The following is a 27088-nucleotide window of genomic DNA, read 5'->3' on the forward strand; positions in this document are numbered from 1 at the left end:
AGTTCAAGTAAAGGGGAAATCAGCAGGGCAAAAAGACTCTTGAAAGTTCTTTGGCAAACAAGGTTAAAGAGAGTCCAAAGGGATTTTATAAACACATGAAATTCAAAAGGCTAAGTAGGGGCAAAATATGGCCCATTAAAGATCTACAAAGTTTGATACATATGGAATCGCAGGAGATTGGGTGAGATACGAAAATATATCTACCATCAGTATTTCCTGCAGAGAAGGATATCAAGATATACAATGTGGGGAAATAAATAATGATTTCTTTCAAAATGTTAATATTAAATGGAGGAGGGTGCTGGACGTCTTGAAATATATGAAGATGGCTAAATTCACAGGACCCAAAAAAGTGCAACTTACACCTCTATTGGAAGCACGAGAAGAGTTTGCTGGGCGCTTTTCTGAGATATTTGTATCATCAATAATCACCATTGAGGTGCCAAAGACTGGAGTTTGGCTAACGTTGTGCCAGTATTTGAGAACATAGATGGTGGCAAGTTGTTGGAGGGAATCATCCAGAACAGCATTTACATGTATTTGGAAAAGTGAGGATTAATTATGAGTCAGCAAACATTTCTTTTGCATGGTAAGTATTTGTGCACGGGAAATCGTGTCTCACGAACGTGTTTGAGTTTTTGAAGCAGCAAAGAAGAAGATTGATGAAGGCAGAGGAGTGGATGCGATCGATATGCAAAATGCGTAAGGCACACTACAAGATACCTCATGAGGGACTGGTGAGCAAAGTTAGATCACATGAAATGCAGGGAGAAGTAGATATTTGGATGCGATATTGGGCCGATGGTGGAAGACAGAGGATGGTGTTGGAGGTTCGTTTCCAGACTGAAGGCCTGCGTACCGCAGTATCCCACAAGGATCAGTGCAAGCTTTTTTTTCATTTATGTAAATGATTTGTATTGGACCACAGGTGAGAAAGTCGACGCTGAACTCCAGCATCTGCAGTCTTCACTTTCTCCATGTGTCTCCACAGTCCCTGTCTCAACACACAACTACTATCTTCCTGAGTTACTAATTCAGCCAATTTATCAGCAATGTATTCTTTATCGATGATAAGTTAAGAATGGAAGACCCATCAAACATTTTTACTTAATAAATGTCAAAATAGATAGATGGGATGCAGAGCTGGGCTGAGAGGTGGCAAATGGAGTTTAATGTGGACAACTGTGAGGTGATAGACTTTGGCCGGAGTAATTGGAATGCTAATTACTGGGCTAACGGTAGGAAATTTGGGAGTGCAGATGAGTGGAGAGATCTCGGAGTCCATGCACACAGATCCCGGAAAATTGCCACCCAGATTGACAGATTCGCCAAGTTTAAGTGCATTTAAATCGTCATTGGAACGGCAAATGGAGGTAAATGGAATAGTGTAGGTGCGATGAGGTGATGAATACTTCGATTTTACTGCTCCTTGGATGCTGCCTGAACTGCTGCGCTCTTCCAGTACCACTAATCCAGAACCCAGATTGACAGGGTTATTAAGAAGACATACATTATTTTGGCCTTTATTAAGAGAGGAATTGAGTTCTGGAACCAGGAGGTTATGCTGCCGCTGTACAAAGCTCTGGTACGGCCACATTTGGAGTTTTGTGTCCAGTTCTGGTCACCGCATTATAAGAAGGATGTGGATGCTTTGGAAAGGGTGCAGAGGAGATTTACTGGGATGTTGCCTGGTATGGAAGGAATGCCTTACGAGGAAAGGCTGAGGGCCTTGAGGCTGTTCTCGTTAGAGAGAAGAAGGTTGAGAGGTGACTTAATAGAGACATACAAGATAATCAGAGGGTTAGATAGGGTGGACATACATGGACTTTTTCCAAGTATCGGGATGGCAAACACGGGGAGACACAACTTTAAACTGAGGGGAGATCGGTATAAGACAGATGTCAGAGGTAGTTTCTTTACTCAGAGAATGCTAAGGGTATGGAATACTTTCCCTGCATCGGTAGTAGATTCCCCAAGTTTAAGTGCATTTACGTTTTCATTGGACAGGCAAATGGACGTATATGGAATAGAGTAGGTGGGATGGGCTTCAGATTAGTATGACAGGGTGGCGCAACATCAAGGGCCAAAGGGCTTGTACTGCACTGTAATGTTCTATGTTCTAAGATGATTGATTTATGGTGAAAACGTTATCTAACAATTGATACTGCATGAAAACTTAATATATAAATATCTATAATTCTAAATAATTTGATATATACAGATCGATGGATGTTTGCACTCTTGCGCACACATACATGCATACATGCATACATACATAGACTTACATCCAACAAACCCAGAAGACTAGTTTCTTTTCAGACGTTTACTTCCAAAACAAAAGAGAAAACGTGTGTGAAATGTTGAGATGGCAGTTAGCCTTTCCATCGCCTCAAGTTTCTTTGGACATAAACTCACGTATTTTCTGGCATTCTGACTTGTTCCAACAATACAACTTGCATTAATCTTTTCAATGTTGGCTCTCATTATGCGTATGATAGACTCCATTATTCCTGTTAAGCGAACTATCACATGTTTTTTCCTCATGCTCCTTATATTTTATCACATATAACTTCTCTTTCAGAGTTACAGCCTTTCTTTTCTGTTCATCACTTGCAACTTTATCACAAAGATGCTTCTTGCTAACATTCTTGTGACCATGTCACTCAATTTTTTTTTGCAAAGTAAAGGGACATTTTAGAAATAGATGCAGATGGAGAAATATGCAGATGCAAGAACAAAGTTATGGTAGGCATAAGAGGAACACTGTCCTGCAGGAATGATCAAGGTTGTATACAGGAATTACACAAAGAATATTCTTGTCAGAGAGAGAGAGAGCAATAAACATTGCTTAGCTTAATGTTTCGATTAAGGTGCTGAATTATAGTACTGTACTAGGAGAAAGTGAGGACTGCAGATGGAGATCAGAGCTGACAGTGCAGTTCTGGAGAAGTGCAGCACATCAAGCAAAATTGAAGGAGCAGGAGAATCGACGTTTTGGGAATACACCCTTCATCAGGAATGAGGCTTGCTGGCCTTGGGGCTGAGAAATAAATGGGAAGTGGTGGGATTGGGGAGAAGGTAGCTGAGAATGCAATATGTAGATGAACGTTGGGGAGAAGATATTAGGTTTGCAGAGGACGGGGAGGCAGATGGATGGGAATGACAATTGACAGGTGAAGGGGATGCCGAGTTGGAGGCTTGGTACTGGGATAAGGTAGGGTAGATGAGATTAGGAAACTGGTGTAAACCACTTCAAACCAGTGTGCTTGAAGGGTCCCAAGATCACACGGTCTTCCTCCGGGCCTCGGGTCGTTACGGATTGGTGATGGAGGGGGTCAAAGATGTGGATGTCTTTGGTGGCGTGGGAAGGGGAGTTTAAGTATTCTGCTCCGAGGCAGTTGGGTTGGCTAGCGCGGGTGTCTTCTGAAGTGTTCTCTGAAACAATCTGTAATTTGACGTTCTGTCTCCTTGATGCAGATCACTCTTGACCTGCCCATCATCTTTCCCATCTTTCCACTTCAACCTCTTCTCTGACCTATCACACCTTCATCTAACTATTGCATTCTCAGCTAACTTCCCTCTGCCCTAGCCCCTCCCATTTATTTCTCATTCCTACCCCAGAAGCCTCATTCCTGACAAATCGCTTATGCCCAAAAAGTCAATTCTCCTGGTCGGATGCTGCCTGACCTTCTGTGCTTTTCCAGCACTACACTCGCTACTACATTTTAGCACTATACACCTCATATGCTCTGACGGCTGTTGACATTGACACATGTAAAGAACGAAGGATGCAATATGCATACCACTAGAATTGTGCTATTTTGAACAGACGTAAATAATCTTAAAATATCGTTTCCTAATTCTTCGCAACATAATATCCAAAACGAGCTGCAGAAACATTCCTTATTTGGAAACTACTTACACTAAGTATCTCAGTGACATTGATGTACAGACAACCTCTGTGAGAGCCTGTAGCAGAGCAACAAGTTTCACTTCAGAATATTGTATGTTTCAAAAAGAGCACTAGTCATTATTCGATACTCTAGTTAATATTTGTCCAATTTACTTCGCCTCTTTTCAAATGACTATCTCGTCAACCAAATTTAGTTATTCTTTGCAATACCGTTTTGTTGTCAAGTGATCATGAGTTCAACTTGGGAGGTTCAGAATTGACGCACAGCTGGATAAATCAGGTCTGACAGAAAATTGCCCAACATGATTTTTCCAGCAGTGAGCACATATTGGCAACAGTGAACATTGGATTCCGAGAAATAAGCGGTATTGTTCAGATTTTCCAGCTCCATTACTTCAAGCCAGTCACTGAGGACATGAAGGTTACACCTTTTGAACATGTAAACAGACAATGACGTTGCCAAAATTACATTGGATGATTTGAACCACGCACAAGGACCAATTGGCTGAAGGGCACAAAATATTCTACAGGATCCGCAGCAATGGGAATAAAAATACACTCTTGGTAGACAACCGATCAGCAAAGACTCATGGTGGAATGTTGTGCAGCAGTTTTGAAGACCCAGGAGAAGATATGCCTGGGAGCTGGGAGACAACCATTCTGGTGTATTCAAGGTGAAGGACAGCAACAAATTTTGGCTGTCAGAACTGCTGTTTTCTTGAATGTTTTGAGGTGTTGGAGCTGGTTTCCTTGAATTCCTTGAGCAGTCATAACTGCTTTATAAGCTATTGCATTATTTTCGAACTTTGGGGTGAAAGGATCAAAACAACGGCACTTGAAATTGGAAGAAGAGAGACAAAGGCACAGACAATATGATCCGTGAATCAAACGAGAAAGAAACGTTGTTTGTTACAACAGTTAATTTGCACAGCGACTGCTTCTGATGCTTGAGTTCAAATATCTCTAGGCATTGCAGTGCATTGAAGGAAAATTTACAAACACCAAAATTCACAGCTGGCCTTGTGCAGGGGAGCTGAGAGTATGGGAGCAGCTGCAATGCATTTGAAGGCGTGTACTGTACCTTTAAGAGTGAGTGAAGATGTTTGGCACTGAGAGCTCACAGACACCTGTCATGAGACTGACAGGCAGTCCAGAGTGTACGGGAAAATTGAAAATTAGTAATATTTGGCTGTTTTCACAACAGTTCAAATTTAAACAATCAGTTTAAATCATGCCCCAGAATAATGAAACCCTATTGAAATTGAATTCATTGTTTTTGTCAACCTCGAATCAATGAGATGAACCGATGTTCAGAGTATAAGTAAGCTGGCCTTTTATAGTTAGCAAGTGAGACCAACTGTATTCTCTTGAGAGACTGCCATTCAAACACTATCAAAGGTACCTTTCTAGTATGAAACATGTTTGCAGCAAAGGACACAAGATGACCCAGGGAACCCTCCAGATGAAAGAAGGCAGTCACCAATGCGAACAGCCGCTGACTGGTTTCGAAACTAAGTTCGTGTAATCTTAATAATGGCTTTTATTGGATCAGTAGATTGTTATAGAGTAGGGATGTAGAGAACAAACATTGAAAAAAAGGAGGCTGAGATTTAAAAAGAATGTTGTTGTTTAATTTTCGCTTTTAGAGTTAAAGAATAAATTGATATTGTTACGACACCAAGTAAACCCCTCTACTAATTTAGATCAGCCACACAGAAAAGATTCACCGCTGTAATTTGTTAAAATTCGAGAGGCAAAGAACAATCCCAGAGGTAACTGATTAAAGTCAAAATTAACGTTAGACTTTATGTCCAACGGAGAATAATAAAACTAACAACTATTGACAACTTCTTTCTCTGAAGCCTATTTTTTATCTCCCATTCTACAATACCAGTGCAATAAAAGAAATCCGTTTAAGATTTACAAACAAAATTACGTTTCAAAACCAATCTGCTTTGCCGAGTTTCCTCTGTAGATTTTCCCCAGGTCAGTTTTGATGTAATGCTGTGCAAACGCCTTCCACAGTTAGATGTCTCTGAGAGAACCATTGAACTAGCAGCCGACATCTGTTGTTCTTTTGACAGTTGTCTCTTAAATTTGAAAAATGCTCGGTTTTATACCCGTAAACATCAAATCATAACAATGGGTTTAACATAATCAAAATACTTAGATAAAACTTGATTTGAGTTTATACCTTGGGGCAGAAGTTGAATTGCTTGGTAGAATTTGTGTTTGTTTCATAGAAACCCAGCTGCTCTATTTGTGTCGATGATGTGTTCCATTGTTACCTTGTTCAGATACATTTGAACTCTGTGAGGCAGTTTTGCTCGATTTTCAACCCTCTTAAAGGTACAGTACCTGTACACCGTCATAACATACTAATTGTTAAAATCATGGAAGTTGGGATTTCTCTATTACACATACTTCAACAGCGAATTGAGCTTTTCTTGGTGTTTCACTTAATTAGCAGAAGAGTTCACTGCCGACTGAAAACAGGTTAGGGGTTTGGGCCCGTGATTTGGATGACTTGAGACAGATCCAGTCTGATATTTGGACACATTTGAACAGATTTGGCATACGAAAGGTTCCAGCTACTTGTCAGTTAATATCCTGGATTTTAAATAAAACAAAGGTGAGACATTTTGCTTCATTGTAGTTACTCGTGGCTTGTTACATTTAAAGTGAGAGAAATGGCTCTTAAAATTGTGAAGGAGATTCCGGGGTTGATGAGGATTCCGAAAATTCCCAAGGAAGTTTAGGAAGACAGAAAATGACCATTATTTTAGAATTAGCAAAGAGGTTAGATTTGGGTTGAATGAAGGACAAAAGTAAGTCTGAAATTGTAAGTGAGTAACTCAACACTTAGGTGCATCAGAGAAACAGGCGAGTGCAGTTGAGTTAGAAAAAAAACGTCATTTATAATTGAGAAGCATTGATTTAGAAGATAAACACAAATGGAGGGGAAAAAGAACGGGAGAGATAACCCAGAGAGAGGCGGGAAAAAAGGAGAGAGAAAGAGAAAGAGAGAGCGAAGGCAGAGAAAGAGACGAAAGGGAATGAGAGAGAGGACAAAGAATGAGGGAGAGAGAGGGAAAACATAGAGAATATTCTAAGCTGAGCAAGAAGAGAGAGAAGAAAGTAAGAGAGAGAATAAGAAAAGGAGAGAGTAAAAGAGAGAAAAGATAGAGGAAAGGAGAGACAATTTGACATTGAGAAGTTGCCACATAGTCAGGAAAATCAAGTCAACAGGATGGAGATGAAGAGAGAGACGATACTGATATATACAAGTATATTAAAGCAATGACACATTTCGATGAGAAAGATATCCAAGACTTCTTTATCTAATTGGAAAAAAATGGCTAGGCGGATGGAGTGGTCTGGCGACTTGTGGCTAATGCTAGCTTAGACGAAACTAATAGTCAGAGCTCGTGAGATATTTGCAGCACTGTCAGACAAGATTATCAATGATGAGTTTATGCTGTCAAGAGATTATGAAGATGTCTGAGAGGCGATTTTGAGGGCTTATGAGCTGTTATCAGAAGCGCGTAGACAGTGGTTCAGAAACAGAAAGATGAAACCAGGTCAGAATTACGTTCATTTCAAAAGATTGAAACATAGTAATTCTAGGTATGCAGGCCTAAAAAAATACAAAAGACCTATGAGGGCCTAAGAAAGATTATTCTGCTTGAGGAGTTAATAAAATCACTTTCAGAGATGAAAGGAAATTTCAAGAATTCAGAAGAGCAGCAGAGATGGCAGATGAATACACATTACTACATAAGGCAAAGTTCGGCTTCCAGCAAGAATTTCATCCTGTGAAAGACAGAAATTGGGAGAAGGAGAAACTCTACACTACAAAACAAAGAGTAGAGAACACGGGTAATAATTTACTACAGTTTTAAAAAAGAAGCCCAAGTGGCGAGATTGGATGTGCAATGCCTCAGGTGTTTTCAGTGTAATGGAGTAGGACACAGACAATTGCAGGGGTTTAAGAAGTGCATTGGCACAAGGTGTCTTCACTGCCAGAAGGTAGGAAGAAGGAAACCAAAAGCAATGTTGAGGAGTTTCAGGACAGTGCACAGCCTAGGCAGGGGCTCGGTATGGATTTAGAGCCTGACCTCAACAACGAATTCACTTCTGTGGGTATGTTTAATGAGAATGAACGGGGAGGAAGGGCAAGAGATCATTATTTTAAGAGATACAGTTTCTAACAAGTACCTAATCGTAAGAGATGAACACAATTGCAAACATTATGACTGTGACCCGAAAGAGTGGTAATTTGTGCGATTTGTGGACAGAAATCTACAGTTGCCGACAATGAAGACTGTAGATGCTGGAGATTAGATTCGAGCATGTGATGCCGGCAAAGCACCGCAGGTCAGGCAGCATACACACAGAAACACCCGCCCACATCTATGAAAACGAGTAGCTCAGTCGTTGAGGTTCTGGATTTAAGTTTTCTGACTGAGCTGGAAGGTTCATTTTCAGTCGTTTTGTCACCATAGTAAGTAACATAAGCAATGAGCCTGCGGTGAAGCGCTGGTGTTGTGTCCCAACTTCCTTTTGTGTTTAAGTTTCCTTGGTTGGTGTTGTTACTTCCTGTGTTAATGTCATGGATACTGTTTGTGATGTCATTTCCTGTTCTTTTACTCAGAGGCCTGTAGATGACGTGCAAGTCGAAGTGTTTGTTGATTTCCAGTTGGAATGCCATGTTGCTCTGAATTCTCATCTGTGTCTCTGTGTAGCTCGTCCTATGATGGATGTGTTTCCCAAGTCAAAGTGGTGGCCTCCTCATCTCTATGTGAGAAGACTAGTGATCGTGGGTTATGTCTTTTTGTAGCTAGATGATGTTCATGTGCCCCAGTGGGTCGATTTTTTAACATGTTTGTCCAATGTAGTATTGTTCCAGTTCTTGCAAGGAATTTTGCAAATGACGTTTGTTTTGTGTGTTGTCTGTATATGGTCTTTTAAGTTCATTAACTACTGTTTACGTGTATTGCTGGGTTTGTGGGCTACCATGATGCCAAGATGTTTGCGTAGCCTGGCAGCCATTTTCGAGATTGCTTTTATGTAGATGTGATTGACTTGGGTTTCTGTGCGTTGTTGTCTGCTTATTTGGGTTTGGTGTTGAGAAATCAGTGGAATCTTTTTATTGAGTATGCATTCTTTTTTAACACGCTTTTAAAGTGATTTTCCTCTGCTCTTTGTAGTTTCTCTTTGCTGCAGTGTGCGGTGGCTTGTTGAAATAAAGTTCGAATGCAGCTTCGTTTGTGGGTGTTGGGATAATTGATTATGTACTTCAGAAAATGGTTGGCATGTGTTTTTTTTTCCAGCAGATGCTGGTTTGAAGTTCTCCATTGACTGTTCGCACTACTCTGACATCTAGGAATGGCAGTTTGTTTTTGTTTTCACCGTCTTTTGTGAATTCTATGCCAGTAATAATATTATTAATGGTCTTCAAGGTTTCCTCTAATTTATTTCTTTGATCAATCTGACATCCAGAGTTAAGGCAAATAAAGGGATCTTAGAAACAGATTAAGGACAAAGTGGTAACTAAGCAGAGAATGAGGCTCCTACATCATCAGCAAGGCAGCCTAAAAATTGAACCACAACAGTTGTGGGAGATACTGAACGACTATTTTGCATCATTCATTACTATGGAGAAGAACTGGAAGGTACAGAATGTAGGAAATACTTTGTGACATATTTCAAAAAGGTCCATATTACAAAGAATGAGATGCTGCTTGTCATCAAATGCATAAATGTGTATAAATCCCCTGGATCTGATCAGGTGTACCCTCGAACTCTGTGGGAGACTAGGATGTGTTTTCTGGGCCCCTTGCTAATATATTTGTTTCATTGATAATCCCAGCTGAATTACCAGACCACTGGGAGTTGCCTAACGTGATGCCAGGGTTATAGGGACGTGGTGAAGCAAAGGACAAAAGATTTGTGAGCCTGATATCAGTGGTGGGCAAATTGTTGAACGGAATCGTGAAGGCTGGGCTTTACATGTATTTGGAAAGGCAGGGACTGATTAGGGGCAGTCAACGTAGCTTTATGTGTGGGCAATCATATTTCACGAAATTAATTCATCTTTTTTAAAAAGATATAACAAAGAGGATTGATGAGGACAGAGTCAAGTTCTATGTGGTCTTTACTGAGGAAGGCAATAAGGTTCCTCAGGATAGACTGGTTAGCAAGGGTAGATGACATGTAATACAGGGAGAAGTCGTCTTTTGAATGCAGAACTGGCTCGAAGCCAGAAGACAGAGCATGTAGTGGCGGGATGCATGTCAGACTGAGGGAGTGTGACCTGTGGAGTGCCAGAAGGATCGGGGCTGGCTTCACTGATTTTCATCATGATAAGGATGTAAATGTCGTAGTATTTTTCGGAATGTTGCAGATGACACCAATATTGGAGGTGTGGTGCCCAGCGAAGAAAGTTACTTCAGAGTACGGGTGGGATATTGATCAGATGGGCCAGTGAGCTGAGGAGTAGCACGTAGAGTTTAATTTACATACACGTGAGGTAATACCAATCAGGGCAGAACAGATACAGAGAACATCAAGCAGTACAGCACAGTATAGATCCTTTGGTTCTTGATATTGTGCCAAAGTTTGCTACTACTCGAAGATGAAACACAGCAGCAGAACACACTCTTAAAACTACATCCCCATGCGAATTTACGCCAGCACATCATATGGTTTCTAACAATCTTGTCAACTTGGGTGGCAACATTGAGGGATTCATGGACGTGTACCCCAAGATTCTTCTGTTCCTCCACACTGCCAAAAATTCTGCCTTTAACCCTGTAATCTTCACTCAAATTCGACCTTCGAAAATGAATCACTAATCACTTATTCATGTTGAACTCCACCTGCCAATTTTCAGCCAAGTTCTGCATCCTGTCAGTGTTCCAATCCAAACTACAACAGCCCTGCATATTATCCACAGCCCCACCAACCTTCATGTCATCTGTAAGCTTACAAACCCCACCCTTCCATTTCCATATCCAAGTCATTAATAAAAATCACAAAGAGCAAAGGTCCCAGAACAGATTCCAACGGAATACCACTGGTCACTGAGCCATACTTCCCATAAACTACCACCTTCTATGGGCCAGCCAATTCTGTATCTAGACAGGCAAGTTTCCCTGTATTCCATGCCTCCTTCATTCCTGAATGAGCCGACCGAGCGGAATGCGATCTAACGCCATGCTAAAATCAAAGTACACCACATCCGCTGCTCTACTTTCATTGAAATGTTTTGTCACATTCTCAAATAATTCAGTAAGGCTTGTGAGGTATACCCTGTCTGCCACCAAGCCATGCAGACTAACTCTTATCAAGTTATGCTTTTTCAAACAATCATAAATCATGTCTCTCAGAATCCTAACATTAATTTTTCAATCGCCAAGATAAGACTGACTGGTCTGTCTTTCCAATGATTATCTATGTTCCATTTCTTGAACAACGGAATAAAATTAGTTAAAGTCCCATAATCTGGAACTACTCTGTTGAACTGTGAGGTCTCAATGAACACCGCCGAAGGTGCAAAAATATTTTCCCTTGCTTCCAGCAGTAACCTGAGTATATCCCATCGGGCAATATCCCATCTGGTGTAGCCGACTTATATATCCTCATGTTTTTCAAAATTTCCAGAAAATCCTCCTTCTTAACATCAACATGTTCGAGCAGATCAGCCTGTTTCAAACTGTCATCACAAGCAAAACGTTCCTATTCAGTCGTGAATGCTCAAGCAAATCATTTATGAAGGACCTCCTCGACCTCCTCTGACTCCAGGCAAAAGTGCCCTCCAGGATCCCGAGTCGGCCCTACTCTCACTCTTATTTCTCACATACGTGGAGAACGACTTTGGCTTTTCTTTAAGCCTATGCATCAAGGATTTTTCATGCCTCCTTCTCGCTCAGTTAAGTCCATTTTTCCGATCCTTCCTGGCGACCTTGTACCTCTGTAAAACCCTATCTGATCATTGTCTTTTCAACCTTAAGCAAGCTCCCTTCTTCGTCTTGACTACATGTTACACATTCAATGTTCCTTCACCCGACCGTCTTTACCATACCTCTTTGGGACAAACCTATACAGCACTCGCAGCAGGAGCCCTCCAAAGAACCTTCACATTAATGTTGTGCATTACCCTGAGAGTATATGCTCCCGGTCTATGTTCCGCAGATCCTGCCTAATAGCAATTCCACTTCACCCGTTTAAAGACATTCCCATACTGTCTGCTCCTATTCCTCTCTATGACTGTAATGAAGGTTGGGGAGTTGTGATCACTGCGGTTAGAAACAGGGAAGGAGAGGCTCCTCTGTCGGGAGTTTTCTGAACGACTCTGAAAAGTTCCAGAGATGCTGAGAAAAGGATTGCAAAGCTGTTATGGATAAATGTGAAAATAACAGAGTAGTTTTTATTGGAGACTTTAACTTTCCAAATTTTGTTTGGAAACGTTATGGTTCGAATAGTTTGGTTGCGTCAGTTTTTATTCCAATGTGTGCGAGAGAGTTTCCTGACACAATATGTCGACTGCTCAACAGGACGCGAGGTTACATTCGATTTAGTATTGAGTAATGAACCACGCCAGGATTTAGATTTGGAGATATGTGTTTGGAGATTGGTGTTTTGGTTCAGTTCTCTGAGCTGGAAATTTGTGTTGCAGACGTTTCGTCCCCTGTCTAGGTGACATCCTCAGTGCTTGGGAGCCTCCTGTGAAGCGTTTCGGTGATCTTTCCTCCGCCATTTGTAGTAGTTTGAATCTGCCGCTTCTGGTTGTCAGTTCCAGCTGTCCGTTGCAGTGGTTGGTATAGTGGGTCCAGGTCGATGTACTTATTGATTGAATCTGTGGATGAGTGCCATGCCTCCAGGAAGTCCCTGGTTGTTCTCTGTTTGGCTTGTCCTATAATAGTCGTGTTGTCACAGTCGAATTCATGTAGCTTGTAATCTGTGCGTAGCTACTAAGGATAGATGGTCGTGTCGTTTCGTGACTAGTTGGTGTTCATGAATGCGGATCATTAGCTGTCTTCCTGTTTGTCCCATGTAGTGTTTTGTGCAGTCCTTGCATGGGATTTTGTAAACTACATTGGTTTTGCTCATGCTGGGTATCGGGTCCTTCGTTCTGGTGAGTTGTTGCCTGAGAGTGGCTGTTGGTTTGTGTGCTGTTGTGAGTCCGAGTCGTCACAGTAGTCTGGCTGTTAGTTCGGAAATGCTCTTGATGTATGGTAGTGGGGCTGGTCCTTTGGGTTGCGACATCGTCCTCGTTCCATTGTCTTTCCCTTAGGCATCTGTTGATGAAATTGCGAGGGTATCCGTTTTTGGCGAACACATTGTATAGGTCTTCTTCTTTCTCATTTTGAAGTTCTGGTGTACTGCAGTGTGTTGTTGTCCTTTTCAATAGTGTCTTGATGCAACTTCTTTTGTGTGTGTTGGGGTGGTTGCTTTCGTAGTTCAGGACTTGGTCTGTGTGTGTGGCTTTCCTGTATACATTTGTAGTGAATTCTCCCTTAGGTGTTCTCTGTACCATCACGTCTAGGAATGGGTATTGGTTATCCTTTTCATCCTCTCTAATGAATCGTGTTCCTGTGAGTGTGGCGATAATGATCCAGTGTGTGTTCTCTATTTCTGTGTTTTTAATGATTGCGAAGGTGTCGTCCATATATCTGACCCAGAGTTTGGGTTGAATTTGCGGTAAGACTGTTTGTTCTACTCTTTGCATTACCGCTTCTGCTATGAGTCCAGAGATTTGTTGAATTGGTTTGGTTGTTGATTGTGAAGTGTGTTGTGAGGCACAGGTCCAGTAGTTTGATTATATCCACTTTGTTGAAAGGTTAACCGTCCATTTGTCTGTTCTGTATGTCCAGCAGGTTGGCTATTGCTTCTCTGGCGGGGGTTTTGTCGATAGAGGTGAACAGTGCCATTACATCGAATGAGACCATGGTTTCTTCCTTCTCTATGTGTCTATTTCTAATGATGTCCAAGAATTCCTGTGTTGATTGCATAAGAGTGTCTAGATCCGTTGATCATGAGTTTTAGCTTCTGCTGTAGTTCTTTCGCCAGTTTGAGTGATGGTGTCCCTGGTACTGATACCATTGGTCTGAGTGGGAGGTCTGGTTTGTGCACTTTCGGTAGTCCATAGAATTTGGGGGTGTTGTTGCTTTCAGGTTTCATTCTTAGTGCACAAAATCCCATGCAAGAACTGCACAAAACACTGCATAGGACAAACAGGAAGACAGCTAACGATCAGCATCCATGAAAACCACATAGCCACGAAACGACACGGCCAGCTATCCTTAGTAGCCACACACGCAGATGCCAAGCAACATGAGTTGGATTGGGACAACACTACTCTCATAGGACAAGCCAAACAGAGAACAACCAGGGAATTCCTAGAGGCAATCAATAAGCACATCGACCTGGACCCAATATACCAGCCACTGCAACGGGCAGTTGGAACTAACAACCGGAAGCGGCAGATTCAAACCACGACAAATGCCAGAGGAAAGATCACAGTAGCGCTTCACAGGAGGCTCCCAAGCACTAAGGATGTCACCGAGACAGGGGTCGAAACATCTCCAGCACAAATTACCAGCTCGGCGAACAGAACCGCAACAACGAGCACCCGAGCTGCAAATCTTCTCACAAACTCGGTCCAAGAATAATTGGTGGCAAAAAGGCTATTATGATGATATTAGGCAAGATTTAGGATCCAGAGGATGGTAAACGAAACTGTAGAGGATGGGCACAATTTAAATGTGGAGCTGTTCAAAGAACAACGACTGCATGCCCTTGATAAGCATGTACCTGTCAGGCAGCAGAGAAGTTTTCCAGCATGGGAACTGTGGTTTACTAAAGAAGTTAAATTTCTAATCAAGAGGAAGAAAGAGGCTTATGTAAAGATGAGACGTGAAGGCTCAGTAAGAGCACTTGAGAGTTACGAGTTAACCTGGAAGGACCTGAAGAGAGAGGTAAGAAGAGTCAGTAGAGGACATGATATTTCTATGTCAGTTATGATCAAGAAAAAATAGAAGCTTTGTAAAGGTATGACAGGAATAAAATAACGACCCGGGTATGATTAGGGCCATTCAAGCATAGGTGTTAGACATGGTGCATGGAGTCCAGTGAGAAAGGACATGCGCTAAATGAATATTTTTTGTCATTATTCGCCCAGTAAAAAAAAACTCGCACTGAATATTGAGAGTATCAGAATATCTGTGCCTCGGCTATTAGACTAGAAGGTATTGCAGTTCACAAGGAATAGATGTTGGCAATTCTGGTAAGTGTGAAAATAGATAAAGCGCACGCGCTAGCTGCAATTTATCCGAAGATTCTCCGGCTTTCATCTTTACAGCTTTGATGTCTACAGGAATAGTGCCAGAAGTTTTGAAGTATAATACATGTTGTTCCCACGTTCAAGAAGAGGGGTTAAGACAACCCTGGAAATTTTTGGTCAGTGAGCCTTACTTTTGTTATGGGCAAGTTTTTCCAAAGGATTATAAGAGATTGGATTCATATTCATCGATAAAGAAAGAATTGATGATTTTGAATTAGAGGTCGTGCCTCACAAACCTTGAGCTTTTTGAGAAGGTGACCAAACAACTTGATGAGGGTAAAGCAGCTGATGTCCTGTATATGGATAGTAGTAAAGCATTTGGTAACGTTCCCTACGTAGGCTATCACAGAAAATACGGAAGCATGGGATTGAGGCTGATTCAGCGGTTTGGAGAAGAAGACAGAGAGTGGTGGCTGATGGGAAATGAGGTTATGGTGTGGCTGAGCAGGACGTTGGTCAGGCCACCTTGAGAATATTGTGCATAATTCTGTACTCCCTCCTACAGGGAAGACATTGTGAAACTTGAAATGGTTTTGAAAATATTTCAAAGGATGTGGCTAGGTTTGGAGGATTTGAGCTCTCAGGAAAGAATGAATAAGCAGGGACTGTTTTCCCTGCAGCTTTGGAGGTTGCGGATAGACGCTGTCGAGTTTTTAAAAATCAATAGGGACATAGATAGGGTAATAGGAATGGTATATTCCCTGGGTTGGGGCGAGTACAGAACTGGAAGGCACAGGTTTAATGTGAGAGTGAGAAGGTTGAAAAGAGACTTAAGTGGCAGCTTATTCATGCAAAGAGAATGGCATGAGAATAGAATGAGCTGCCAAAGGAAGTAATGGAGGCTCGAGCAATTACAACTTTTAAAAAGCGTCTGGATGGATAAATCAATAGGAAGTCTTCAGAGGGATGTCGGCAAAGTACTGCAAATGGGATTAGCTGCATGAAAAATACAAAGTCGACATGGATGATTTGGATCGACGAATGTGTTTAATGCTGTTCATCTCTATGATTCTATGTCTTAAAATACATCGATCTTAAAATGCTCTTAGTGAGATTGTTATTTTGGAGGAGTTTAGAGTAATAGTAGCGAAATTCTCATGTATTCAAACCGTTGATACAGATGGAACAAAGTTTGTTATGATGGCTACTGTGGTCGAATATCCAGTGGAAAATCAAACACCTGAGGTGTTCTGGAAATTATATCCTGAATATTTATTTTAATTGTGTGGTAACAAGTTCCCAAAGATATTGGTTTAAATAAAAGGAAGAAAATCAAGGAATAAAAATAAGGAAGCTGATGCTAAAATATCGGAAACCATAACAGTTCCAAGCCTCGTTCCTCTTAACTGCTTGCAATCTGTTTCCAACTCTAAAACAACATATTTTTTCAATAAAAACCCAAATTAAAATTACAACAAATTAATTACAAAATCACACAGCAGCTGTAATTGTCTGTGTCTGTCTTCCACTGGCTGAAGATAGTGGTTGCCTCACCTTTTAACTTTTATTGCAAAGATGTTTCACATGAAAAACAGTGTCTTTGACCGAGAGAAGCTTTGAAGGATATTCTCTCCCTTGATGGCAGTTACGGTCTGTCTCACTTTAAGCATGCCACAAACATTGAATGTCTCATTGGTTCAATGTTGGCAAAACAATACATTCCATAATAGTTGGGTTTTATCATCCTGAGATATAATTTAACCTGATTGGTTAAATTCAAATGGTTTTCAAAAGAGCAACCAAGGCAGTCATCTCTTTTAAGGCCAAGTGTTACACATTTTCAATTTTCCAGTTCACTTTGAGCCTGCTAGCTTGTCATACCACAGGTGCTTGTAAGCTGTTAGTGCAAACAGCAGTGACTCTCTCTGAAAGGTACAGTACACGCTTTAAACTTCATAACACCTCATAAAATATTTTTTTAAAAAACCATCATAATGAAAAGAAGACATAATTGCTTTCCCTATTTCATAACCACAGTACAATGTGATACCTATGACATTAATCTAAGTTCATATTAATTTCTGCACACATGTACATGCATCAAACTTTGGTATCAATTCATTCTTATGTATATTTTGTCTACTAAATCTACGATAATGCATCTACTATGACATTCTTCCCACCCGCAACATATACATATCATTAATTAAGAGTCTGTAACATAACACTACAACGAAATAATTTCATATTCTTGTCATTAAACCGTTCCAACAATATAAAAGATTGCGATCCGTCCACACAACTGTCTCTGAAGCATTGTTCATGACATAAGTATTAAATGTTGCCAGACCAGTACCAAACACAGCAATTCCTTTCAATGGTAATGTATTTATTTTGGTGGGTGTTGTGTTTCTTTGAAAAGTAACTAACTGGCAGCTCAATTTCATCAACATCTTCCCGTAGCAGCCCTGGCAAAGACTGCAACTTTGAAGTGATTCAAAATGTTTGCTGTAGTTTAAACTGGTGCGGTGGTTAATACTGCTTTTAAATTGTCAAATCCCTCGATGCCCTTCGTCTTTGCGTTCCTTGTGAACAACCTTCATCGTCCGATGCTATATCCCATTTCCTCTGTCTTTGCACGTTTTATTTTCTTTAAATCTATTACCAGTTTTGCTCCTCTCATTGCTCAGAGACCTCTGCCAACTGTATCATTTGATCTTTCTATTACTCATGAAAGGTAACTACATCATCCAGACCGACTGCACAGATTAGTAACCCAACCACAACTCTCTGCGTACATCCTTAGAATTTTTTGGTACAATTTCCATTCCAAAACGCATCACTTTCAAATGATATAGCCCATTTGGGGTTACAAATAAAGGGAAGTCTATCACTTTCTCTGATACAGGTGTCAGAAGGCTCGTTTTTTTTTTGCTAAAAGCTGTTCCTTGGATAAATGAAACTCTGTCCTTGGTTTTTTTTCAAAGATGTAAAAAGCCAGGGCAGGCACAAATAAGTCTCCTTTGCAGCAGAGATGTAAAGAATTTTTAGAGGCCCTTTGTTTATATGTAAACAGAAGAGACTTTGGGCCGAAGTGGTCATGCTTTGTAAATGATTTGTATCATGAAAGTGGAGTTGTCAACTCTCAGGCTGAGCAGTTTAATTTAGTCTTGAACTGGTTGGAAGTCTGAAAGTGATCTTTGGAGAAACTCTCGCTCTCCTTCTAAATTCAAACTACAAGCATGAATTTCACTGACATTTTTTTTTAAATGAGAGTTTGCTTATTGAGACTGTTTTGTATATTCGGAAAAATGCAATTAAGTGTAGATTGGGGAGACTGACTTCTCTAGGATTTCACTATTCTGTTCATTGTGTTTTATTGTGTAATTTTCGAAATGAAGTTTTGTCTGCTTTTAAATCTAGTAGTCAATTTAGCTAAGTAATCCAGGTAATTTGATAAATTAATTTGCCAATGCTCAAGTCACCTTCCTGGGCCACGTTATTGGACAGTGACAAATGGCCCTACGGCATGTGAAAACGAAAGTAATTGGGGAATTTCCCACACCATTGACAAAAAAAGCAATCCCACTGTTCCAAGGGTAAAGTGGATTTTACCGAAAGATTGTGCCGAATTTAAGCATTGTGGCTGGTCCACTCACTGAATTGTTTTAAAAAAGGCAACAATTTTCAGTGGAAAACTGACTGTCAAAAGGCATTTGACATTCTAAAACTGTGTTAACCAATGCCCCAGTATTATCCACATTGGATTACATGAAGCCTATCAAGGGGGCTATCAATAGCGGTAATGTGGATGTCAGTGCATTGCTCCAGCAGGAGGATGGCGAGAGCATAGAAGGATCCTTCAGATATTTTTCCAAGTAGTTGAACATTCATTAACAGAAATGTTCAACGGTGAAGCAAGAATCTTTAAGCTTTGTGTTCATCTTACAACATTTCAGTGTTTATATCAATAGTAACGCATCTGAGACAATCGCATACACTGATTACAACTAACTTACATGTGCGTAAAAATTTAATGACAAAAATGCCAAATATGCAGATGGAGTTTGTTGTTGCAGCCACACAATTTTACAATTGTGCATGTGGTAGGTCGCCAAAACGAGTTTGCTGAAGTATCATCGAGACTCGAATGAGATAAGGGGATAATCGCTGGCGTGTGTGCTGTGGTCTGAATTTTCATGTGGTGGTGCATGTCTGGATGCTTATAGTTAATATCGTACATATTTGTTTGTTCAGACGACTGACGAGATTTTGAAGGATTAAAAATGAAGACTTTATTTCGTATTTATGGATCATTTCTTTGAAGAGGTGGGTGTCACAAAGCTAATCCCTTCTTTTTTTTCGAAAAGCTGTTCCTTGGTTCAAAAATGCACTGTCATTGATTTTTTTGATAAACCAGGCCAGGAACCAAATAGTCTGGTCTTGTGTAAAGATGAAAAGGACTTTGAGAGGACTTGGGTTTATATGTAAACAAATGTCAATTCATGCCATAGGGGTCATGTTTTAGAAGTAAGCTTTGAACTGAAAGGGGGGTTGTCAGCTCTCTCGCTGAGCAGTTTAAGTTAGTCTTGCACAGTTTGGAATTCAATGGTGAGCTGTGTGGTAACTCTCGCCCCTTCTAATTTCAACCTGTAAAAATGTGTTCCATTAAAACTGTTTTTAAAAGGGAGATTGCTTACTGGGACTGTTGTGGACAATCAGGTCAGCATAATTAAGTGTAGTTGGATAAACTAAATTGTGTAGGGATAATTTAATCTGTTCTTCGTGCTTCTTTGTGTAATTTTATGAATAAATATCTGTCTGTTTTAAAATCTAGAAGTCGACCTAGCTAACTTAGTCTGGATAATATTCACTGTGCACTTAGTGAAAACATTTGCAAAGTTATGGTCTGGGCTGCTTGATTCAGAATGTTATGAGTGGTCTGGCCCAGTACATAACAACGTTTACTGCTATGAACCACGCAGTAAGTCCAAATTTCTGATGCAACCACCTTGTCCAAATTTCTCTATCACGTCTTCCAGTCTTGGTATTGGGGATGAGTCTGATTCTGTTGCAGCGTTGACCTTTCGATAGTCCATACAAAATCGTTGAGTGTCGTCAGGTTTGGGAACTAACACTATTGGCGAACAACATTAATTCTGACGCGATTCGATTACATCTTCTTTAAGCATCGCATTCAAGTCCATCTGACGTGTGTGGGTTTGAGATGATGAAGTCCGTAAAGGCGTTGCTTTACTAAACAGCAAGAGTCCTTCCCATCTTTTTCTGATTTTGTCCCCCTGCTGTTGCAATTAACGTTTCTACTGTCTTCCCTGCCGTTGAGACAGATAGTTCGGATATTTTCCCACACCTCAAGGATCTCCTCATAGTTTAACGTATTTTGAAACACATCAAACCGCACGACATCTGGATTTGACTACTCACTGTACGAGGCAGTACTTAAAAAGTGTTACTTCCATTCCCACACTCTATTATAACAAACATTCAACGTATTGACATGACATGCCCAATGCAATATTTTTCCTTTCCCACATGTTTCTTACATATTTTCCATTACTCAACGTTTCACATAACTTGAAATAAACGACTAACCTGGCTTTCAAGGTACCCCTAACCATTGGTAACAATACTAATATCTCATCTGCAAGGGAAAACATCCGAATTTCAAATTGTTTATCTGCCACATGCTTCATTCGATGCTGTGCCCTCTTCTGTTGCAGTTCAGCTAATTCATGTACACGGTTGAATCTCTCCCTCACCCCTGATTACATAAGCCAAATGTGAGATTTCTGCTAGGAGTCCTCCAAATTTTTCTTTAAATACTTTCAAAGAAGCTGTCGCTTCATGTCCAAATATTTCCTCAATGGGAGTAAAACGGAATTGATTCGTTTGGGGCAGCCCGAAAGCATCAATATGGATCGGATACCTTTGTCCGAATCATTCAGGTAATCCTGACAGGACGCTGCTTACATGGTCTTCACGGTGCAATGCCACCTTTCTCAAGCTCCCTGTTATTCAGGACGATACCCACTTGACTTAAAGTGCTCTATGTGTAAGATATCCATGACTTTCATAAGCAACCAAGCAATAAAATTCGACCGTTGATGAGACTGCTGAACAGACTGTATCTCGATGTATCGCCCATACCACGTGAAGAGATCGACTAACTCCTCTGCACACTTTATGCCTTATACTCCGTAATGGAATTGCCTCTGGATATCCAGTAGACACGTCCATTATGCATTGCAATTACTGGTTCCCAATTTTATCTTTCAGGAGGATACCTAAACAATCAATCATCATCCACATGAAAGGTTCTTCGAATGTAGGAGTTGGCAGCAATGATGCTGGCTTTATTACTGCTGCGACTTACCGACCATTTGGCATGTATTGCAAATGTTAACCGCATCCTTGTGCATTTTAGGTCAATAGAAATGTTCCTTTCCATAATTCAAGTATCCGTACGACTTCCAGTCTGCATGCTTCCGTCAACAGAATCTGGTGTACTTTTACCCGCTTGCCTTCTGCACTAATCTGCCATGGTCTCAATTTTCGTTTTTGAATTCTATTTTTAACATAATATTGTTCAAGGATGTTCCCTGATTCCATAAATATATATATATATATATATATATATAAGAGATAGAGAGAGAGAGAGTAGAAGTACTTTGCACTGAAAGGTAAATGGACTTACAACAGAAAGATGAGACAATAAATGATATAACTTTTTTACAGATAGGATGAAATGATATATATATATATATATATATATATATATATATATAATTATATATATATATGTATATAAAATTATATATATATATATATATATATATGCATCATTTCATCCAATTTGTAAAAACGTTATATCATTTATTGTCTCATCTTTCTGTTGTAAGTCCATTTACCTTTCAGTGCAAAGTACTTCCGCTTGACGCTCTACCTGTTCAGGACCTTCCTGCACCATTATATCAAAAGGGATTTCCGCTAACTGAACCTCAACTCTTTCACTTCTCTCTTCAGTTTTTGTTTCGTTTTGTGACCTATGATTTTTGGACGTTGTTAATATCTAGCCTGGAAGAATTCCAGGTCTATTTTAAAAATTCCTCGATTCCCTGATCTTCTTTGGGCTACTCCGCAACAGGAAGTGTCACTCCGATCTTGGATCCTGCTGAATTGTTCCCAAGAAGAAACTGCATTCCTGGAACTGACTCTGTCGATCACTCTCACGTCTACTTCCCTAGTCTTGAGTTGGCACTCCAACATGATCTTACATAGGGGAACGCTAAATTTCTGTCCAACTATCCCACAAATTACTACTTCCTCAGGTAACAGAAGGAATGCAAATACTTTCATCTCTTCCTGTTGAGACGGGTGACACCTTGTATCTCTCAAAATTATAACTTGCTTCCCCTCTTTCCCCGGTCTTTCTGAGTAAGCTTCACCCACAGAGGCGATGTCTTTTCAGACAGCAATCTTTACCTCCTTACCAAGCCCTTGTCGAGGCTGTGCACTTCCCTCCAGCTTCTCACTTTGCACGCAGTTTCCTGTACTACTTTCTCAAATGCCGCTGACTGAGCTTCTTCGATGACATCTTTTCCACTCGTGCCTTTCTTTAATGACCAGCACTATGACTTTACGTGTCCCATCTTCTTGCAGTAAAAACACCTTTTCCCAGGTCCTTCTTCAACAGCTAGCACTATAATATTCTTTGTGCGACTCCATTAAAATGAAAATATCGGAGATATTTCTCCTCCTTTTAACCTTCTTAGGCTTCTTATTTTTAAATGATGATATACTAATATCAGTGAGTTCTGCTCTTTTTTTATAGATTAGGGTCTGCCTTTCACCCAATGTCTATCCATCACAGGATAATATTCATTTTTCTTTCATTTTTAATTTAACAAACCACAGGTAAACGAAAGTAAAAAATATTTTCTCCTGCTGTTATGAAGATGTGTATATACCTTTAACAGACTTGACATCAACACAAATGCCGTACCCAGAATTATGTGTACTCAAAAATTGTGACTCTATGACTCTGGGTTGAAGCACAAAGCCATTGCTTGGAGACAAAATCAAATTTGCATCCAGCCAATACGTTTAAATTATAAACATATCAACTCCAATCAAGATTAAATTGAGTATTTTTCAATCTAAAAATCCAATGACATAATCCATAATATGGAATAATAAAACCGAGGCATATTGATTAGTTGAGAGGAGAACTGCCACGGCCGAGCAGAAAATGACTGCTTGAAATTAGCTCTCTCTTTAAAGTACCTTTTCGATTAGTAACCTGCAAAACAGAAGGTCCTAACTAGAAGAAGACACAGGAAAATCTGAGGACAAGAACCGAAAGCTGTCTGGTTTTGTGATATGAAGTGTTGTTTTCTCAAATTTGATTGGGAGTTTTCTTAAACAAGTATTACAGCAGGGAAGGTTACAAATAGGTTATACAATTAAATTGTAAACTGTGGCTCATTAATCATTTTCTGTTTTATTTTAAGACAGGAAGTTGTTAAGTTTACTTTGCATTGTTCTTGGCCACTCGATTTTGTGATAGATTACTGCATGGTATAAATCTTTATCTGTGTTGCTGGCTTTAAAATAAGCAGGAGGGGATACCCCGTGTCGTAACGCCTACATTTTATTCAGAGATTTAAGACATTGTTCGACAAGTGCTTAAATCTGCTGGGAAGTTTTGCACCCAAATCAGCTCAAATCTGTCCAAACCTCAGACTAGATCTGTCTAAACCTGTGCAAATTACGTATCCGAACCCCCAAACTCTTCAGAGACGGTGGTGAACGGTTCTCTTTATTTAATCAAACACCAGAAAATCTACCCGCGGAGCAGATTGTTAAAGTGTGAGTAAAGTGGGCGAACTCCCAAATTCCCATATTAATAGTACAATAATCAATACATTCTTTAACTCTGGCAGTGAATATAAAAACAACAACAAAGAATAAATCTAAGAACCATTTCATTTTATTGTTTGTTATCTGACTCCAATTATTTTACAGTATAAATTACATCAACTTAATTTCAAAACCACACAGCAGCTGTCGTCATCCGTGTCTGTCTTCCTCTGGCTGAAGATTTCCCCCTGTCATCTTCTGTCCTTTACTGTAATGATGTTTCATATGAAGAAAGGTACTTTCACAGAGAGTTCTGAGAACAACAATTTCTCTCTCTCGATGGCAGTTACCAGGCAGTTACTCTCTGACGAACTTTCAAATGCTTGCTTTTTTTCCCCCAAACATCATAACATATGACGAAGGCAAATCAGTAACTTCAATGTCGATTTAGCGTACGGAGGCATAATTTAAACTAGTTTGTTAAGTTGAAATCGTTTTCAAAAAAGCAACTAAGTCAGCAATGTGTTTCCCAGGAAATGCTACATGTTTCCAATTTTCGAGTCTACTCTTGGACTGCTTGCTAGTCATATGACAGTTACTTTTCATCTGTCAGTGCAAAACAGCATTCCTTCTCTCTTCAATGTACAGTACAAGTCCTCAACTTCACAACGGTAGCTCCGAGGTTACCAGACAGAGGCAATTTGGGTGTCAGAGGCAACATTAGTGGGGCTGGAGAAGCACAGCAAATCAAGCAACATCTTAGGAGCAGGAGAATCGACATTTCATTCAAAGTCCACATACCTTTCAATTCAAAAACATCAGACAGTGATAACACCACCAGTAATACACCAGTAATACCACGACCATCCTCCAAGGAATGAATTTAAATACTCGAAATTGATTGCATCGGGCCCCTTCCTAATAAATAAACGTCATAATCAATGTTTGTTGACACAAAGGCACCTGTATAATCGTTTTTCAGAGGTAACGTCAGTACATAGTATTATACTAAAAGGATTAGACAACATGTCCTCCTTTGTTTGAGGGAGATGGACGACTCACACAGATGCAATTGGATCCAGGATTGAATTTTTAGTAAAATGAATTTTAGGAAGATTTGGATGGCTGAAGATTAAAGCAAATCAAATTCACTGCACATTTTGGATTCACGAGTATCTTTGCAGCAATGGCATCACACTTTAAAGACCAGTTTGAACAACAACAGTGAAGAATATGTAGGGCAGTAATTTTAAAATAATTCCATGTGCACTCTTTTGGTACTCGGTGCCAACTGATTAATTGAATACATTCAATGCAATTGAATCAGTTTTTGGGCGTGAAGTAAGAGGTCCACTTGAAACTTTTAAAGGAGAAATTGATAAGTCAACTGTTAAGGGATACACAATTGGACAATGTGTCAAATGTAATGCAGAGTTTGAATAGGACGAGTGAGTTAGCAAGAAAACAATTAAAAATAGCACAGCGCGGAATGAGGAAGAAACAGACAGGTCTTCAAAAGAAGGGTAAAACATTAGTCTCTCCGTCACTAATAAGTGATCCTTTAAAGGAAAGATTGCATGGTACTTATCAAATTAGAAGGAAATTGAACGCTGTGAAATGTTACGTAATAACGCCAGAGAGGAAGAAATCTAAGAAAAGGTTCTTGTCACTGTTTCAAAAGATACTGCTTGAGAGCAGGAAAGTAAAAGGAGACTGTGGTACTGGTTACATCTCAGTGAGAAGAACAAATGCAGACAATTGTAAATTGGACATTCCTCCAATTAAAATGCAATATGAAGAACTTCTCAAATAAAGTAGTTAAATTGCTGGATTTCTTTCCAAAGGAAAATCGATGCGACCTAAAAGAATTATAATCATCACATGAGAAGCTATGATAGCATCAGGTGGAAACATTAATCTCATTCACGCATGTTATAAGTGAAGGTAATTCTTTTGCAATTAACTAACATCCTAAACAGCCCAACCTTTCAAATTGGCATCGTTTCAAAAGGAGATTGAAAGCATTCTCACGAATGATGTACACGAATTGATTTTGCAGCATCTGGAGCTCAGCCATAGTCATGTTACCAAAACTAGATGGTACACAATGGTTAGGTGAGGACTATGACAAAATCAGCACAGTAAAGAAATGTGATTCATATCCAAATCCACGTTTGGAAGAATGTAGCGAGACGTTAGGACAAGCAATTTCTAAGTTGGAATGACTTTGAGGATATTGGCAAATGTATTTACCTGAAATAGAGAAAAAAATTGGTTTTCATTGCAGCAAATACACTTCACCAGTTTAAGGTCATGCCTTTTCGTGTCGAAAATGCATCAGCCCTGTTTCAGAGACTAATAAATGAGGTATTTTTGGGGTTCTCCAATTTTGTTGTGTGCAATACGCTTTTTCCTCGCTCAATGAAATAATGTCTGGAGCATCTGGCGGAATTATTCAAGGAGGTGGGCTGGGTCATAACATTTTTAAAAGTGAGCACGCAAGAGACGAAGTCACATTCCTCAGCCACATAATTAGATATGGACTGATATCGGATTCTGGATCAGTGGTGCTGGAATGGCACAGCAGTTCAGGTAGCATCCGAAATGCAGCAAAATCGACGTTTCGGGCAAAAGCCCTTCATCAGGAATGCCATAAGACGTGGGAATAAAGGTTATGGGTGTCCTCACATGCAGTTGATGAAGAAGGAATGCCGACGTTTCCTGGGACTGTGTTTGTTTTTTATTGAAAATTAATACTGAATTTTAATAATGTGGTTTGAGAACGAGCTGACCTTTTGAAGAAATGCAGAAAAAGTCAGTGTATGGATCAGTATCAGAAGGCATTTGACAAGTTGAAAGCTGTGTTGATTGCTCCGCCGGTGTTTGCAGCGCCTAATGGGTACTTCTCGCGATAGTTCAACATTCATCAGAAGACCTATTCACTATTGAGAAGGAGATCTTCAATATGGTGTTGACCTCGCAACATTTCAACACTTACGATGCCAGCA

The sequence above is a fragment of the Chiloscyllium punctatum genome, chromosome 30, assembly GCF_047496795.1.
Source record: "Chiloscyllium punctatum isolate Juve2018m chromosome 30, sChiPun1.3, whole genome shotgun sequence".
Taxonomy (NCBI): Eukaryota; Metazoa; Chordata; class Chondrichthyes; order Orectolobiformes; family Hemiscylliidae; genus Chiloscyllium; species Chiloscyllium punctatum.